Source organism: Schistocerca nitens, chromosome 9, assembly GCF_023898315.1.
Source record: "Schistocerca nitens isolate TAMUIC-IGC-003100 chromosome 9, iqSchNite1.1, whole genome shotgun sequence".
NCBI lineage: Eukaryota > Metazoa > Arthropoda > Insecta > Orthoptera > Acrididae > Schistocerca > Schistocerca nitens.
The window spans coordinates 66,387,762-66,405,697 of NC_064622.1; the positions used below are offsets into that span (position 1 = coordinate 66,387,762).

General features: G+C 39.8%; 1 protein-coding gene across 1 annotated transcript in view; it reads right to left on the reverse strand.

Moving 5' to 3' along the window:
- The window catches only part of LOC126204006 (uncharacterized), a 127,509-nt gene extending 110,278 nt beyond the window's left edge, over positions 1–17,231 (reverse strand). Inside the window, exon 1 of the mRNA XM_049938436.1 lies at positions 17,195–17,231. The gene's annotated coding sequence lies outside the window, so the exon portion shown is untranslated. The remainder of the gene's footprint in view (positions 1–17,194) is intronic.
- Between the last annotated feature and the right edge of the window lie 705 nt (positions 17,232–17,936).

The following is a 17,936-nucleotide window of genomic DNA, read 5'->3' on the forward strand; positions in this document are numbered from 1 at the left end:
TTTGTTTGTTTCGCGGCCGTTAGCCACTAACACTTGAATCAGCAGTTGTCTTGTGACAGCCAGAGCGAGAGCACCAGCGGCAGCGAGTACTGTTTGTATAAAGCGTTTTTGTACTTATTTGCTGCGCTTAGCCTTTAAATAGTTTTTCTGGGAAAACCTAGCGTAGTTTTCGCGTCTCGTATTTCAGTGAGTGTTTCTTGATTATCAGAGTAGCTCATCAGAAGATTATCTTGGGAATTTGTCACCGTATAGAGTAGGGTAAACATAGTCATGTGTAGGGACTGTGGTTGTTGTGAGCGGACGCAAGGAGAATTGGCCACTCTTCGGGGGCAGGTGGAGGCTTTGTCTGTTAGGCTCATCGAGCTCGAGGCGCAGGCGTCGGCTCGTAGTGGCGTTGGGGCAACTGTGGTGAGACCTATGCCTACTTCGGTGGCCTTGGAATCACATGGAACCCCTGATGTCGCTGCGTCTTCCGGCAGTGAGCATCTTACCGGTCAGCCATCACTCCAGGGTGAATGGCGGACAGTGGTGGGCTCGCGCGTGCCTGGCCCAAAGGCGAAGGTGGGATCTGGCCGCGTGGCGGCTGCCTTACCCCTTTCCAACAGGTACGGGGTGCTTCCTAGTGGTGAAGACATCGTTTCCGAGCCACCACAGGATGCCTCGCCTGTTGGGCCAGTGGCCGATTCTCCGGCAAGGTCCCGACAGTCACAGAGGGCGGGCCTATTAGTTATAGGGAGCTCCAACGTTAGGCGGGTTATGGAGCCCCTCAGGAAAATAGCGGGTAGGTCGGGGAAGAATGCCAGTGTGCACTCGGTGTGCTTGCCGGGGGGTCTCGTCCGTAATGTGGAGGAGGCCCTTCCGGCAGCTATTGAACGCACTGGGTGTGACCGGCTGCAGATAGTAGCACATGTCGGAACGAATGACGCCTGCCGCTTGGGTTCTGAGGCCATCCTTGGTTCCTTCCGGCGGCTGGCTGATTTGGTGAAGACAACCAGCATCGCACGCGGAGTGCAAGCTGAGCTTAATATCTGCAGCATAGTGCCCAGAGTCGATCGCGGTCCTCTGGTTTGGAGCCGTGTGGAGGGTCTAAACCAGAGGCTCAGACGACTCTGCGACTATAATGGTTGCAAATTCATCGACCTCCGTTATTGGGTGGAGAACTGTAGGGCCCCCCTAGACAGGTCAGGCGTGCACTACACACCGGAAGCAGCTACTAGGGTAGCAGAGTACGTGTGGCGTGCACACGGGGGTTTTTTAGGTTAGAGGGACCCCCCCTTGGGCGAAACGATAAAATACCTGACGGCTTACCAGAGAGAACATTATCATCGTTGATAAAGAACGTCCGTCCTCAGAGACCAAAAACAGGAAAAGTTAACGTAATATTGGTAAACTGCAGGAGTATCCAGGGCAAGGTTCCTGAATTAGTATCTCTTATTGAAGGAAATAGTGCGCATATAGTATTAGGAACGGAAAGTTGGTTAAAACCGGAAGTGAACAGTAACGAAATCCTAGACACAGAATGGAATATATACCGCAAGGATAGGATAAACGCCAATGGTGGAGAAGTATTTATAGCAGTAAAGAATTCAATAATATCCAGTGAAGTTATTAGCGAATGCGAATGTGAAATAATCTGGGTTAAGTATCAAAGGTGGGTCAGATATGATAGTCGGATGTTTCTATAGACCACCTGCATCAGCAACCGTAGTAGTTGGGCGCCTCAGAGAGAACCTGCAGAACGTCGTGAAGAAGTTTCGTGATCATACTATTGTAATAGGGGGAGACTTCAATCTACCAGGTATAGAATGGGATAGTCACACAATCAGAACTGGAGCCAGGGACAGAGACTCTTGTGACATTATCCTGACTGCCTTGTCCGAGAATTACTTCGAGCAGATAGTTAGAGAACCAACTCGTGAAGCTAACGTTTTAGACCTCATAGCAACAAATAGACCGGAACTTTTCGACTCCGTGAATGTAGAAGAGGGTATCAGTGATCATAAGTCAGTGGTTGCATCAATGACTACAAGTGTAATAAGAAATGCCAAGAAAGGAAGGAAAATATATTTGCTTAACAAGAGTGATAGGGCACAAATCGCAGAATATCTGAGTGACCACCATCAAACGTTCATTTCTGAGGAAGAGGATGTGGAACAAAAATGGAAAAAATTCAGAAACATCGTCCAGTACGCCTTAGATAAGTTCGTACCGACTAAGGTCCAAAGCGAGGGGAAAGATCCACCGTGGTATAACAATCATGTACGAAAGGTACTACGGAAACAAAGAAAGCTTCATCATAGGTTTAAGAGTAGTCGAATCATAGCTGATAAGGAAAAGCTGAACGAAGCGAAAAAGAGCGTAAAGAGAGCAATGAGAGAAGCATTCAACGAATTCGAACATAAAACATTGGCAAACAATCTAAACAAGAACCCTAAAAAGTTTTGGTCATATGTAAAATCGGTAAGCGGATCTAAATCCCCTATTCAGTCACTCGTTGACCACGATGGCACCGAAACAGAGGACGACCGAAGGAAGGCAGAAATACTGAATTCAGTGTTCCGAAACTGTTTCACTGCGGAAAATCGTAACACGGTCCCTGACTTCAGCCGTCGCACGGACGCCAAAATGGAAAATATTGAAATAAACGATATCGGAATTGAAAAACAACTGCTATCACTTAGTAGCGGAAAAGCATCCGGACCAGACGAGATACCCTTAAGATTCTACAGTGATAATGCTAAAGAACTTGCCCCCTTTCTATCAGCAATTTATCGTAGATCTCTGGAAGAACGTAAAGTACCTAGCGACTGGAAGAAAGCGCAGGTCGTTCCCATTTTCAGGAAGGGTCATAAATCAGATGCGAATAATTATAGGCCTATTTCGCTTACGTCAATCTGTTGTAGAATAATGGAACATGTTTTGTGTTCCCGTATTATGACGTTCTTAGATAATACAAATCTCCTTCATCATAACCAACATGGATTCCGCAAACAGAGATCATGTGAAACTCAGCTCGCCCTATTTGCCCAAGAAATTCACAGTGCCGTAGACACTGGCGAGCAGATTGATGCCGTATTCCTGGACTTCAGGAAGGCATTTGATACAGTTCCGCACTTACGTTTAGTGAAAAAAATACGAGCTTACGGAATATCGGACCAGGTTTGTGATTGGATTCAGGATTTCCTAGAAGAAAGAACACAACATGTCATTCTTAACGGTTCAAAATCTGCAGATGTAGAGGTAATTTCGGGAGTACCGCAAGGAAGCGTGATAGGACCTTTATTGTTTACAATATACATAAATGACTTAGTTGACAACATCGGTAGCTCCGTGAGGCTATTTGCAGATGACACGGTTGTCTACAAGAAAGTAGCAACATCAGAAGACTCGTACGTACTCCAGGAAGACCTGCAGAGGATTAATGAATGGTGCGACAGCTGGCAGCTTTCCCTAAACGTAGATAAATGTAATATAATGCGCATACATAGGGGCAGAAATCCATTCCAGTATGATTATGCCATAGGTGGTAAATCATTGGAAGCGGTAACGACCGTAAAATACTTAGGAGTTACTATCCGGAGCGATCTGAAGTGGAATGATCACATAAAACAAATAGTGGGAAAAGCAGGCGCCAGGTTGAGATTCATAGGAAGAATCCTAAGAAAATGTGACTCATCGACGAAAGAAGTAGCTTACAAAACGCTTGTTCGTCCGATTCTTGAGTATTGCTCATCAGTATGGGACCCTTACCAGGTTGGATTAATAGAAGAGATAGACATGATCCAGTGAAAAGCAGCGCGATTCGTCATGGGGACATTTAGTCAGCGCGAGAGCGTTACGGAGATGCTGAACAAGCTCCAGTGGCGGACACTTCAAGAAATGCGTTACGCAATACGGAGAGGTTTATTATCGAAATTACGAGAGAGCACACTCCGGGAAGAGATGGGCAACATATTACTACCGCCCACATATATCTCGCGTAATGATCACAACGAAAAGATCCGAGAAATTAGAGCAAATACGGAGACTTACAAGCAGTCGTTCTTGCCACGCACAATTCGTGAATGGAACAGGGAAGGGGGGATCAGATAGTGGTACAATAAGTACCCTCCGCCACACACCGTAAGGTGGCTCGCGGAGTATAGATGTAGATGTAGATGTAGAATCTGTTATATGCTTTGGATACTTAAGACAAGCTGTAAGAGTGAAACAGAAATACAGGCATATCATGCACATTTCCAGTCTGCTATTAGATATGGAATAATATTCGGGGGAATGCATCTTATTGTCAATCCATATTCGAAACTCAAAAACAAGTATCAGAATCATATGCAATGTACAGAAACAATGTGTGTGTCTCCCTCTTTTCCCAACACAAAGATACTGACCATTCCACACCTGTACATAATTCAAAGTATCGTCTCTACAAGAGAATATTTAGGAAACTTCAATGCATATCAGCAAAACAGCTCTGTGCATGGTCATCGAACAAGAAACAGCAATAACATCAATTCCTTCTATGACAGGACATCAGAATTTCAAAAAAAGTGTTCTTCACAGAGGTACACTATTATATTATCACCTTCTTAACAACATCAAATTATTAAAGAGAGAAAGCTCTTTCAAAAAAAGCTTAAATCGTTTCTGATAGATCACAGCTTCTACTTCATAAATGAATTCCTCACGAATTGAAATGGAATCTTATAATGTAAAATTATCAAACGTAATGTAGCAACCACACGTGCGATAAATCACGCAGTAACTGTATATATGATAATGTGTTAACATAGTCATTTGCATTTATGCCAAACTTGTGATAAATTCTAGTTTTGTTGTTGTATATATATATATGGCTCTGAGCACTTGCTTTTAATATCTTTATCCCCAACAGTGCTTGTAGAATATAAATTTCAATAAACTAGTATTATAATATTATTACACTTGTTTTGAAATATTTATCTTTGGAACTGTAGGTTACTTTACAGAACGCATTTCGTTTTTCCCTGCTGGTAAATGGGTTCCTCTTTGCAGAATCCTAATTAATTTTTTCCTTTTTAATTCATTAGGCTGTAGTTAAACCACAAGTATTAGGTCAATTTGTTTGCAGACTGTATGTGATTGTAGAGATGCATCTTTAACAGCACTACTGACTACCATAACTTTGTTATAAACTGTATGAGGAAGAGTTAGGTTATAAGAAATAACAAGGGACTTGACTATAGCTGATAACAGCTTTTTGCCTTGACTGTACATTAAAATGTTGTTTTAACATTAACATGTGTAACTATTTCATCAAAAATTTAGAGCCATGAGATACCATGACTATTACAATGAAGTTTCCATCAATTCTACTACTATAACATTAACATGTGTAATTATATCACGAAAAATTCAGAGTCATCAGATGGAACCCATCATACCATGACTATTACAATGAACTTTCCATCAATTCTACTACTATAACACAAACATCAAAATGATAATCACTTCCAAACCAAAATGTTTTTATTGTACTGCTTCTTAATATGAATTTCAACACCAGCCACCATTTCACTTCTCAGAGCAGTTCATGGTTCCTGAATAACTATAAATTCATACATAAAATTTGTTATATTCCTTTTTATTTCTGGTGACACTTAACAACTCCCATCACTTTGAGATGTAAGATGTTCTTCCTTAAACGAAAATGTATTTAAGTAAAATCATTTCTGTCAGAAGCTTGATTGAATGTAAACAGGCTGAGCCGGTGATCTAACTCAGAATACTCATATTGTGATCTGTTCATTGTCGTGGAGTGCTTTGTCGAGAACTGGATTCACGTTTTAGGTTCAATCAGTGTGTATTGTGAAATAAGAATCAGGTACACCTTAATACTTCTCATTGCAGATTTATTGCAGATGGTTACATAGATGTTGCATCACAAAACCCCCAATCAACAATGTACCAGGCGAACTGGCTTTCTCATTTATGTGTCATTCCAAACATTCTTTTCATTGAATAAGATCTTTCTGGTTTTCAAGCCATGTCAGTTCGAATTTTATTGGAATTAACGCAGGTTGAAAACCGAGGAGATATTATTCAGATATGCTGCCATGCAAGACTCTGAGGACACAATGTTTTCATTTTTACCATTGCAGATCGCTGATATTAATTCTGAACTAATTACATCCAAATGAATTGACTCATGTACTTTACAGTTGCAAATTCTCTCAGCAATTTTAGTCATACCATTCAGGCATATTACAATGTTATTACAGGAATTTGAATTAAATATGGGAAACAAACAATCAGCCAGTTAGTTTTTTAATTTCATGAAGATGAAAGTACATTGAAAGTTCCTACCATGTTTTTAATTTACATATGATTATACCCTTCATTCATTATCCATAAGAATTCTTTTCTTTTACATGGAAGTTCCGTTTCATGATTTGTTTACAGATATCAGGCTGCAGTATGTTGTGAATTATTGTAATTGGTTTGATAATAAAGATATACATCATGTACATTTGTTCTGCTGATTGACAGTAGTAGAGCAGATATAATTTCATGTGTTTTGACCACCAGATGAGAGTTAAGTGGCACTACATCATAAGATTTCATTGTTCAATTATTTAGAACAGAATACGATAATTTCAGACACTCCTACTATTTAATAAGTTCTGTGGGTTTGTTGCATAGCTGTTTCAAGATCTTATGTGTTTCATATAGTTCACATGGTAGAGATTACTGGTGTGAACATAGTATTAGCATTATAATTTACTGTTAAATGGAATCTGGGAACTTAAATTACCTAAATGAACTAAGAGTTATGGTATCCACTGCTGCAGTAAATCTCCTAAACTGGTCTGTTACGAACCAATACCCTCTGAAGATTGTTGCATATCACTAGACTGTGTGAGACTCTTCCAGGCAATCTACTATCTAGTAAAACAACAAATTTATAATTTAAAAATAAAAATTATTGCTCAAAAAGCGTACAATATGTATGAGAAAAATAGGGTTACTTTAGCTGTTTTAACATTACATTAATTCTGTGAGAAGTAACTAATTCTTTCAGTTATTTAGGACAAGTAAACCAAGCAGAAAGATGTGTATGTTCAGTAAAGTAGATAAAAATCAGCAGTACCATATATTAGTGAGGAACTTGAAAAAAATCAGCAAATGACAGAAGCATGAGATGAACTATGGCTCAAGTTTAAAGAATAATTGACCATGCCCTGGATAGCTGTCTTATTTATTTTTATTAATTCTGGTGTGTTCATGCATGGATAAATACACGAGAGGGGAGGTTTGTTAACATTATTCTTGTTTGGCACAGTTGCCAATCGCTTTTTCATAATGTCTGTTCTTTTCTTTTACTCATTCGCGGCTATCTCTTCAAATGAAAACTTGTTTTATTGGACTTTGAAAACATTTACTCATTGAAGAAATGGTTCATACTGGACTATTTATGTGCATTTAATGAACACAGAACTTTTAGCCATGTCAAGATGATTCAATTATCACACATAAGCAATAAATTTACAATGAGACATACATTAAATCAGTTGCTGTATGCGAGAATATGTGAATGCGCCTGGTATTATAGCGCCTCTATAAAATATAAATGATAATGGCAGTGTGCTGTATAAATGTACTGTAATCGCAGAAAAGTGTCCGTCTTGGCTCACTTCTAAAATGAAAAGTTGCCATCCAATTCACAACAACAATTGGGGGGCTTAATTCTACGTTGTTTCTGAGCTTGTATCCTACAGTTGATACAAGCATTCATAGTCCTTAATTTTTAATTGATACTTTGCACATTTATTTATTACGTTTCTAATATTTTGTACTTAAAATCCACTCTTCCCGCAAAATGAAATGAAATGATCGTATGGCATTGTTGGCCGGGAGGTCCCCAAGCGGGTTCGGCCGCCGTATTGCAAGTCCTCTTTAGTTGACGCCTGACGCCACTTCGGCGACTTGCGAGTCAATGATGATGAAATGATGATGAAAGACACACAACACCCAGTCATCACGAGGCAGAGAAAATCTCTTACCCCGCCGGGAATCGAACCCGGGACCCCGTGCACGGGAAGCGAGAACGCTACCGCAAGACCACGAGCTGCGGACACTCTTCCCGCAGACGTGCCTTTATATTGGTCCCCGAATTGTGGGGCAATTGCAGGTGAGAAATTCATCCTAAAGCACATCTTATTCTACATTTACAAGTCGTGTTCGCAAACAATGCAAGGTACACAAATTTGAATGTGATGGTTGCGCCAGGTACATTTCAATGGTCGTAGTGACTGCCACACACGAGTGCAGTCATGCATTTTCAAGCAAGGCTAAGAGTCATTACGCTACTGGTCCATCTCGCAACAAGCTACTGATAGTTTATTAGCTTGTGCGGAAATGATCACAGCGACAGAACACTACATGGAGTATTCAGAAGAAAATATGCAATTACATCTACACTCCTCGAAATGGAAATAAGAACACCGTGAATTCATTGTCCCAGGAAGGGGAAACTTTATTGACACATTCCTGGGGTCAGATACATCACATGATCACACTGACAGAACCACAGGCACATAGACACAGGCAACAGAGCATGCACAATGTCGGCACTAGTACAGTGTATATCCACCTTTTGCAGCAATGCAGGCTGCTATTCTCCCATGGAGACGATCGTAGAGATGCTGGATGGAGTCCTGTGGAACGGCTTGCCATGCCATTTCCACCTGGCGCCTCAGTTGGACCAGCGTTCGTGCTGGACGTGCAGACCGCGTGAGACGACGCTTCATACAGTCCCAAACATGCTCAATGGGGGACAGATCCGGAGATCTTGCTGGCCAGGGTAGTTGACTTACACCTTCTAGAGCACGTTGGGTGGCACGAGATACATGCGGACGTGCATTGTCCTGTTGGAACAGCAAGTTCCCTTGCCGGTCTAGGAATGGTAGAACGATGGGTTCGATGACGGTTTGGATGTACCGTGCACTATTCAGTGTCCCCTCGACGATCACCAGTGGTGTACGGCCAGTGTAGGAGATCGCTCCCCACACCATGATGCTGGGTGTTGGCCCTGTGTGCCTCGGTCGTATGCAGTCCTGATTGTGGTGCTCACCTGCACGGCGCCAAACACGCATACGACCATCATTGGTACCAAGGCAGAAGCGACTCTCATCGCTGAAGACGACACGTCTCCATTCGTCCCTCCATTCACGCCTGTCGCGACACCACTGGAGGCGGGCTGCACGATGTTGGGGCGTGAGCGGAAGACGGCCTAACGGTGTGCGGGACCGTAGCCCAGCTTCATGGAGACGGTTGCGAATGGTCCTCGCCGATACCCCAGGAGCAACAGTGTCCCTAATTTGCTGGGAAGTGGCGGTGCGGTCCCCTACGGCACTGCGTAGGATTCTACGGTCTTGGCGTGCATCCGTGCGTCGCTGCGGTCCGGTCGTAGGTCGACGGGCACGTGCACCTTCCGCCGACCACTGGCGACAACATCGATGTACTGTGGAGACCTCACGCCCCACGTGTTGAGAAATTCGGCGGTACGTCCACCCGGCCTCCCGCATGCCCACTATACGCCCTCGCTCAAAGTCCGTCAACTGCACATACGGTTCACGTCCACGCTGTCGCGGCATGCTACCAGTGTTAAAGACTGCGATGGAGCTCCGTATGCCACGGCAAACTGGCTGACACTGACGGCGGCGGTGCACAAATGCTGCGCAGCTAGCGCCATTCGACGGCCAACACCGCGGTTCCTGGTGTGTCCGCTGTGCCGTGCGTGTGATCATTGCTTGTAAAGCCCTCTCACAGTGTCCGGAGCAAGTATGGTGGGTCTGACACACCGGTGTCAATGTGTTCTTTTTTCCATTTCCAGGAGTGTATAACAGGTAAAATAGTCTTAAAACTATTACATCTGTTTATACGAATACATTTCGTTTTCGTTAATTGTCTCATTGGACACGGTTTATTGCTTTTAGAATGTCTTTTGGTTACAGATTTCCAGTCTTTCTACGACGAGCCGTTGTTCGTCATTCATACACATATACAATAATAAAACAGCGATAAGCATTGTTTCTAGTGTTTTATGTTATGCAAATGTGGTTGTACATCGAGCTTCTTGTTCACTGTTCGATATCATATGTGACTTTGTTCGTACTTTCCTTCACTCTTTTCCTAGTTCATTCATCGTGTGGATGAAAATCAGTCGATGACCATTGCACAATATCTTGTTCCATGAAGGCAAGGGCATGAGACATCAGATGGCAATATTCTGGCATCGATCCATGATTAATGTAGGTGACAGGCCGTCGCATTCCGAGTACATTTCATTCGCTGAAATCTTATCCAAAAAGACCTCCACACGTAGAGCTGTCTTCAGTGCTTATGCATTGCAACTATAGGTCCAGTAGTTTAGGTGTTTATAATTGCGTACTGTTCCATCGCAGTAGGCGATGTACGAGAAATGTCATTGCACTTTCACATATATTGTTACATCGTGATTACAGTCTGTCTTGCGATGTACACAGAATGTTTTTTAATTTTTTTACACAAATGTTTCATCGCCATCACAGTCATTGAAATGTACGAAAATGTCCCTTCACCCTCCTTTTTACTTTAGTTTTATATTTTTACCCGTATTTGTTACATACTACAAATTTTGATTATTATTGCTTTATATATCACATTTTGCTCTACACACATTTTCAAATATTTACATATTTTACAGATTTTATAGATTTCTCAACCAAACTTTATATTATAAAGTGATGTAATCTGAAAAGAGAAATGTTAGACACGACATTTTGATAAAATCAGCAAACAGTCTCAGGCACACATATACTAATAGATAAACTTCATACAAAACGAATTTTAGTTCAAAACTACAGAGATTTCGCGTATTGGGGTTGAGCAGTTTGTGTATATGGCCTTGGTTTGATGTGATCATAATTTATTCTACATGACGTGTACCTAATCTGCTTCAAGGCTGAAATGTTTGGTTGTAATCTCATTTATTGTACATGTCTATCAGTCATGGATTGATGTTGTCTGACAGTACAATTTGTCAATTTCACTGCCTCACTAATATTTTTTGCGTTGCTTATGGGTAAATATCGCCATAAGATTTGTGGTATATATATATATATATATATATATATATATGTATACATGTGTGTGTGTGTGTGTGTGTGTGTGTGTGTGTGTGACTCACATGCCACATGTCATACAAAAATGTAGACTAAAATCCCAGATGGTTTAAAGTGTTTGAATTTACTAACGCACGTTTTATGTTTTCTAAATCTGGCTGACACTGCTCTGTCCAGATCCATACATGTTTTTCCTTAAGTAAAGCTAAAATGTGTTTACTGATTAATAGTTGTGGCAGGTAACACTGGAAGAAAGAACAGAGTCTAGAAGCGACTTCAATGGTTTTTTGGTACATCTATTAGGAAAATTTTTAATAGCAACTTATGCAGATCAGAACGTGTAACTTGTGGATTTATTATATGCTCTATATACCTTATCTCACTACAAGCAAATTTAGATTTCTTAAGATTTGCTGTTGCACCACCTTGTGCAAATTTGTACAGAATTTTTTCAAGTATTTCGTGATGTTCTTTCTATATCTTTGTGGTGACCAGAATGTCATCTTCTTTATGTGTCACACCTTCTACTAATTTATCTTGAAGCACTGTATCCAAAGCAGTTATGAAGACACCATAACTGACATTCAGTCCAAAAGGTAGACCGCAGAACTGATACCTTCACCCCCTCCCGAATGTAAAATCAGCATATTTCCTGGAATTAGGAGTGATTGTCACTTGCGAAAACGAGTTTTTCATGTCATTGGTGGAATAGTACATAGTGTTGAAATATTTTTGCATTTGTTTCTCTAAGTTCTCAGGCTTTGGCGCAGTGGTAATAGAATCTCATTTATAGCTTGAGCATATGACACCAATCTAATGTTTCCATTAGGCTTCATTACAACAAGTAATGGACTACAGTAAGAAAATGTAGAAGGTTCTATAATCTTCCACTGTAACATCTGTTTGACATCATTCCACACCGCAGGTCTCTGAGATAATGGTACATTGTAAGGCTTATGAAAGAAAATCTGGTGCATCTTGACTTCAATTTTGTAAATATACGTCTTAATGAGACCTGGTCGTTTCGCAAAAATCTGTACATACTTAGAAGTTCAGAAAGTTCATTATGTTCATCATCAGTAACAGCAGTTGTTTCTTGTAACTTATGACTAATCAATGTTCTTAAATCATTACACTCTTCACCTAATACAACTGTCTGTGTGTTCGTTTCGTGGCCTTCTTGTTTTAACAGGATTTTGTGTAAAGTGTAATTTACTTGACTTACTTGATACGGCAATCGAAATTTTACATTTTTATGCAGGAAATACAGGCACTGGTTCAAATTCTATTATTTTCTTATAAAACGTGTCTGATAAAACACTCACAGTAGCTAGTGTATCCAAGACAATACTGGTTGGAATATTTCCTACTATACCAACAGTTGTTGCTGAAACTATTTCATTGGTCGATGAATGACATTGTGTGTTTTCCTCCAATAGTTCTTTCATAAATTCTCATCATGATTGTAACGTATAAACAATATTGGTTGTTGCTTAAAATTATTTACAATATAGTTATTGTGTTGTTATTTTGTGGGTGTACTAAACAATGATTAAGTTTTGAAGTTGCCCCCAAACTATCATCAGCCGCAACCTGGGACTCAGTGGTGACTGTCATTAGTTTGTCAACGTAGTATTCGGTGCAGGTGGAGGTGGAGTTTCACCTGATATTTCAATTGCATTCACGTTCGGGTACTGCCGATTCCACTCTCCACCCTGTTGAGGTTTTTCTCGTTGAACACTGTGACTTACCTCCTGATAAGTAGGCAAAGTCCAGTTTTGGTTTTGCATTGGCTGTGGCGGCACTTGACACAGACATGTGTCGTTGTTGTTGTATTGTGGTGGTGGACCAGTGTTTTGGTATCAGTGTATTGACTGATAGTTGGTTTTATTCGTATTCGAGTTCCAGTTGTTTCCATTCCTATCATTACCATTATTGTTTTAGCGCCTCATCTTTGGGTTACCATCTGTCATGTATGTGATGTTCTGATTACCACTCATGTTAGAATTTGTCTGCTGATTATGATAAGTAAATTGGTTTGCGAAGGCAGGTTGCGGATTCTGCTGCAGCTGGCGAGCCAGGATTATATTGGCTAACCCACGTGCCCTCCATACCACTTATGTAAACACTGTGGTTGCTGTTTTCCCGCCCGCACCATTGATCTTCATATAGCATATCAACTGAAGCTAGCACGGTCAAAAAATATTCTCCATCGTTGTCGGGAATTCGGGAATGTGCAGTAGTTTCTCTTTGATATAGAATGGTAGTCTCGCTTTTAGTGGGCGGCGTATATCACACATAGCAACGGGTTAGTCTAGAAAATTTGTCATGTTTAGGTATTTCTCAAAATAGCTTTGTAAATTACCATATTTGGCATTGAAAGGATCTGATTCCATGATCTGTTTTCTGAGATGCTCTTGAACAGTTAAAGAGCAAAATTTGGCCAAGAAAGATATTTCGAATTGCTCGAAAGTTCGTAAGTTACGCATCTGTCAGCTTTGTAGTTTGTCAGACAGCTGCATCTCCCTGGATGTAATCCACTACTTATGAAATACTATTCCAGTCACTCTATGATCTGGGCAACGCGTTTCTGAATGCTTTGGGAAAAATCACAGGTTGTACACTACGTTTTTTCCAGAATAAGCGGCTGAAATAGGCGATGCTGATTAAGCTTACTTCCTCTTCAGCACTGTAATACCTGTTTCTTTGACTGACATGATTGTAGAGCTCATCGGCTAAATACCAGGGAATATATTGTCCACAGATATCACGACTGTGATATAGTGATTTATCATAATGCTTACTGCCTGAATGTACAGGAACATATTGTCTATTTATATGACGATTGTGATTTGGTGATGTACATGCTGGTGTGTTTTGCTGACAATGTGGTGTGTATGGTGTGTACATGGGATACATGTCATACTTGTATCGATTTTCATTTCCATATTGAACATTTTGACTATGACCATTAGTACAGCATTGTTGCACATAGTCATTAAAATGTTTTTGGTGTGCTGCACTGCTTTGTGCTGCATCAAGCTATGATGTGTTTATTATTTTTAACAAATTCAGTCAAGGTACCATGCACAACTGTCGGTAATTTTTCGTTTATGCATTGATCGAAATATTTGTCCTCGTCAATTCAATTGTGAAGTTCTTCAGTTATGTTTGCCAAAATTTTTCCATGTCTAACTGAACCTTGTCTGTTAACTGTTTGGTCAACGTTTTTACCTTGTCTTCAATTCGTGTAAACTGCATAGTTATTGATGGGAAACACTTGACTCAAGTCGCAACACCTTCACATGTGGCATTTATGTTTTTCACTTCACTCTGAATGTTTTTTACGTCCTTGACGTTGTAAATTTAGTTCGGAAAATCTTTGATCAAGTTCAGACGTTTATCCGCTCAGTCGTGCGTTTATCTCATCTATCCTTTTGTATAAAGTGTCGTTACTGGTTTTTAGTGTTATCAAATTGGTCTTAATCTCGTCATGGCTCCTTTTTAGTACTGTCATATCTTTTTGTATGTCTGCTCATAGTCCATCGATATGCACGTCAGTATCTTTTTTATTTTTGTCCATATGATTCTGTATATTTCTGGTCATACACTTTTGTATTGATGACATTCATGCGTCACTGTCTTCTTTTATTTTCGGTCCTTTGCTTGATTATAATATTAAGCAAATTAGCGATATTTGCCAACTGAAACTACTCTGTCTGTGTCACGTCATTTGATGTCAGGTCAACAATTGGTTCAGAGCTGGCTTTTAATAATTGACTAGTGGTCGGCACTAGGCATTTCAACTTTCGACTGCTCATGAACGTCTGTGTCAACATAAGTTATGGTTAATATTCTGTTCAGTGTCAATATCAGATTCTGTTTGTGTTTGTCGTACATCGTGCTCCATTTTCGTAAAATGTTTGTGTGTTATTATCATGCTACATGTAATGCATTGTGGAAGGAAAAAATCCTTAAATTAAATTCGTGAAAATTCATTTGGTCAAATACAGTGAGGCAACAATGTATTTTTAGTGAGCAAGAATAGCAGTTGATTGGGAAACATTAAGGTGTAATGGGTGCTCGCCATTTTGCGCTGTACAATACATAATTCGGCTGTTTTCTAAAATAATGTAGGTCTATTGTTGTAGAGGTCTGTTCGGTAAAATAAATTACAATTCGTGATTATGAGCAAAAGTGACTGCTACAATTTCAGAAAATTTTTATCGAAGATACAAAGCAAACTACAAGTCTGGAGTGCACTTCAACTAGCATGCTAAAGTATCAATGTGGTATCTTACCTTGGATCCTATTTTTCAATACAGATTCCAAGTTTAATCGCAATTTCCATTAAATTTCTCTCCTGTATGGTTGTTACAATTTCTCAATGGTAATGACTCCTCATATATATTCACATCGTCTATGCACCAAAGAAACACAATCTAGTATATAAAATAACTGGCTGTGATACAAAGGCGCCAGTTTAATTTTTTTTATTATTGATTCTGATGGGTTAATGCATGGATAATTGCTAGGAAGTGAGCCACACTTATTAAAATAATTAAGTAATTTCTTAATTAAATAATGTTTGTTAATACATTACTCTTGTTAGGCATGCTTGATAATGGCTTTGGTATGAGGGACATAATTCTGTATTTGTTTCTGAGGTTGTATCCTACAGTTGATACAACCGTTCATGGTACTAAATTTTTAATTGATTCTTGATTTATTTACTTATTACATTTCATAGTACTTAGGTTTTAACTGATATTTTATTTCTTTATTTATTTTGTTTCAAATATTTTGTACTTAAAGTACGCTTTTCCCACAGATGTGCCTTTAAACTATGTACCCAGTAGAACATTCCCTAATGGGAGGGAGCCTACATGGTACTGTAAACAGTCACTGTAAAGAAACTTCTAAAGAAACAGAAATTACTGCACAATAGGTGTAAAACGAAGAGTAGGTCTATAGATACAGAGATGTTGAATGAAACGAATTTGGCTGTCAAGGGGGCAACACGTAAAGCCTCTAACGGCTAACAAAGCAGAATATTCTCAAATGATATTTCACAAAACCAAAAGAAATTCTGGTCATATGGAAAGGCTGTTAGTGGCAGCAAAGCTGGTGTCCAGCCCCTACCGAATCAGAAAGGAACTGAAATTGAGGGTACCAAAGCAAAAGATGAAATGCTTAACTCAGTTTTCAAATGTTTCTTTGGAAAGGAATACCCATGATAATTGCACCAGTTTAATCCTCGTACCACTGAAAATCAAGAGACTGAGTATTAGTGTCATTGGTGTTGAAAAACAGCTGAAATCGTTAAAATTGGACAAAGCTCCCAGGAGGCGATAGAATCCCTGTGAGACTCTATAGTGAATTTATGGCTGAGTTACCTCCTCTTCTAACTAAAATCTATCATAGATACCTTGAACAAAAAACCATTCCCAGTACTTGGAAAAAAGTACAGGTGAAACATGTCTACAAGAATGGTAGTAGAAGTGATCCACAAAACTACCATCCAATATCATTGACATCAATTTGTTGTAGAATCTTAGAACATAATGAGGTATCTTGAACAGAATGACCTCCTCCATACCAACCAGCGCGGATTCAGAAAACATTGATCACACAGAACCCAGCTTGCACTTTTCTCACATGATATACTGACAGCTTTGGATCAAAACGATCAGGAAGCTGCAGTATTTCTTGATTTCCAAAAATCATTTGACTCACTACCTCACCTATGCTTACTGTCAAAAGTTCTGTCATATGGGGTATCAAGTGAAATTTGTGAGAAGATTGAGAACTTTTTGGTAGGTACGACGAAGCATGTTATCTTGGATGGAGAGTCATAGGAAAATATAGAAGTACTTGTTTTGTAAATAAAACTGCCTTTTCCTGCTGCTAGTTACTTTATTTACCCCATATGCGTTTCACGTTTTCCTGTTCTAAGGCATCAACAGTGGGATCTATAACGATACAGTTTTGTTAGTTCTAGATTATTAAACAGTTCACTTCGCGATTTTTTTGTATAAAAGTAAATTACTTACGATTTGCTGATCTGCGTTTCCTCACATCTGCTCTGGAGGTCGCACTACCACTTTCATCACTGCCACATAATCACAACTTTGTGTTCTGGCCTTCCTCACACTGTACATCATGTTTCTCACTCTTTTTGGTGGTGTACTATTGTTCTTTTGTCACTCGATACAACTATTTCGTCGAACACTGTTTTTCACAACGTAAATATTGTGACTCCATTACGTGTTTCATCCTCTTTGGCATGTGTACCTATTTGTTGCCAACCTAACGAAGTATATGTTCCAGACTAACTTCTGTTTATGATGTTTATACCGTGTGTGTGTATGAGTGAGAGAGACAGAGATGGAGGGATAGAGCCGACGAGTTTTTTTGGGGGGGAGGGGGTGTACTAGCTGTTAGCGAGTGGTTGAAAACTTTGGTGACAGCTGATTTGACTTTTCGTTTCAATATTCTGTGCAGGGGTTCATGGATGAGTGAGTGTGAAGATGTTGGGTTCTATTATTATTATATTGGACAGTGTTATTATATTAATCCTTTTTGCAAATGTTATTCTATTATTTTATCTATTAGTGTAAATAATGAATTGCTTGTCATGTGTTCTTCGTCATTCAACAGGATTTTCCCTTCTACTTTGGTTTTCTGTATGTGGTAATTTTCTTGAATGGTTAGGAGGTGTTTTTTTATTGTTGATTCTAATTATTTTCATGCCACCTTCTCTAGTGGTTGGTTTGTGGTAATTTTCTCTTAGGT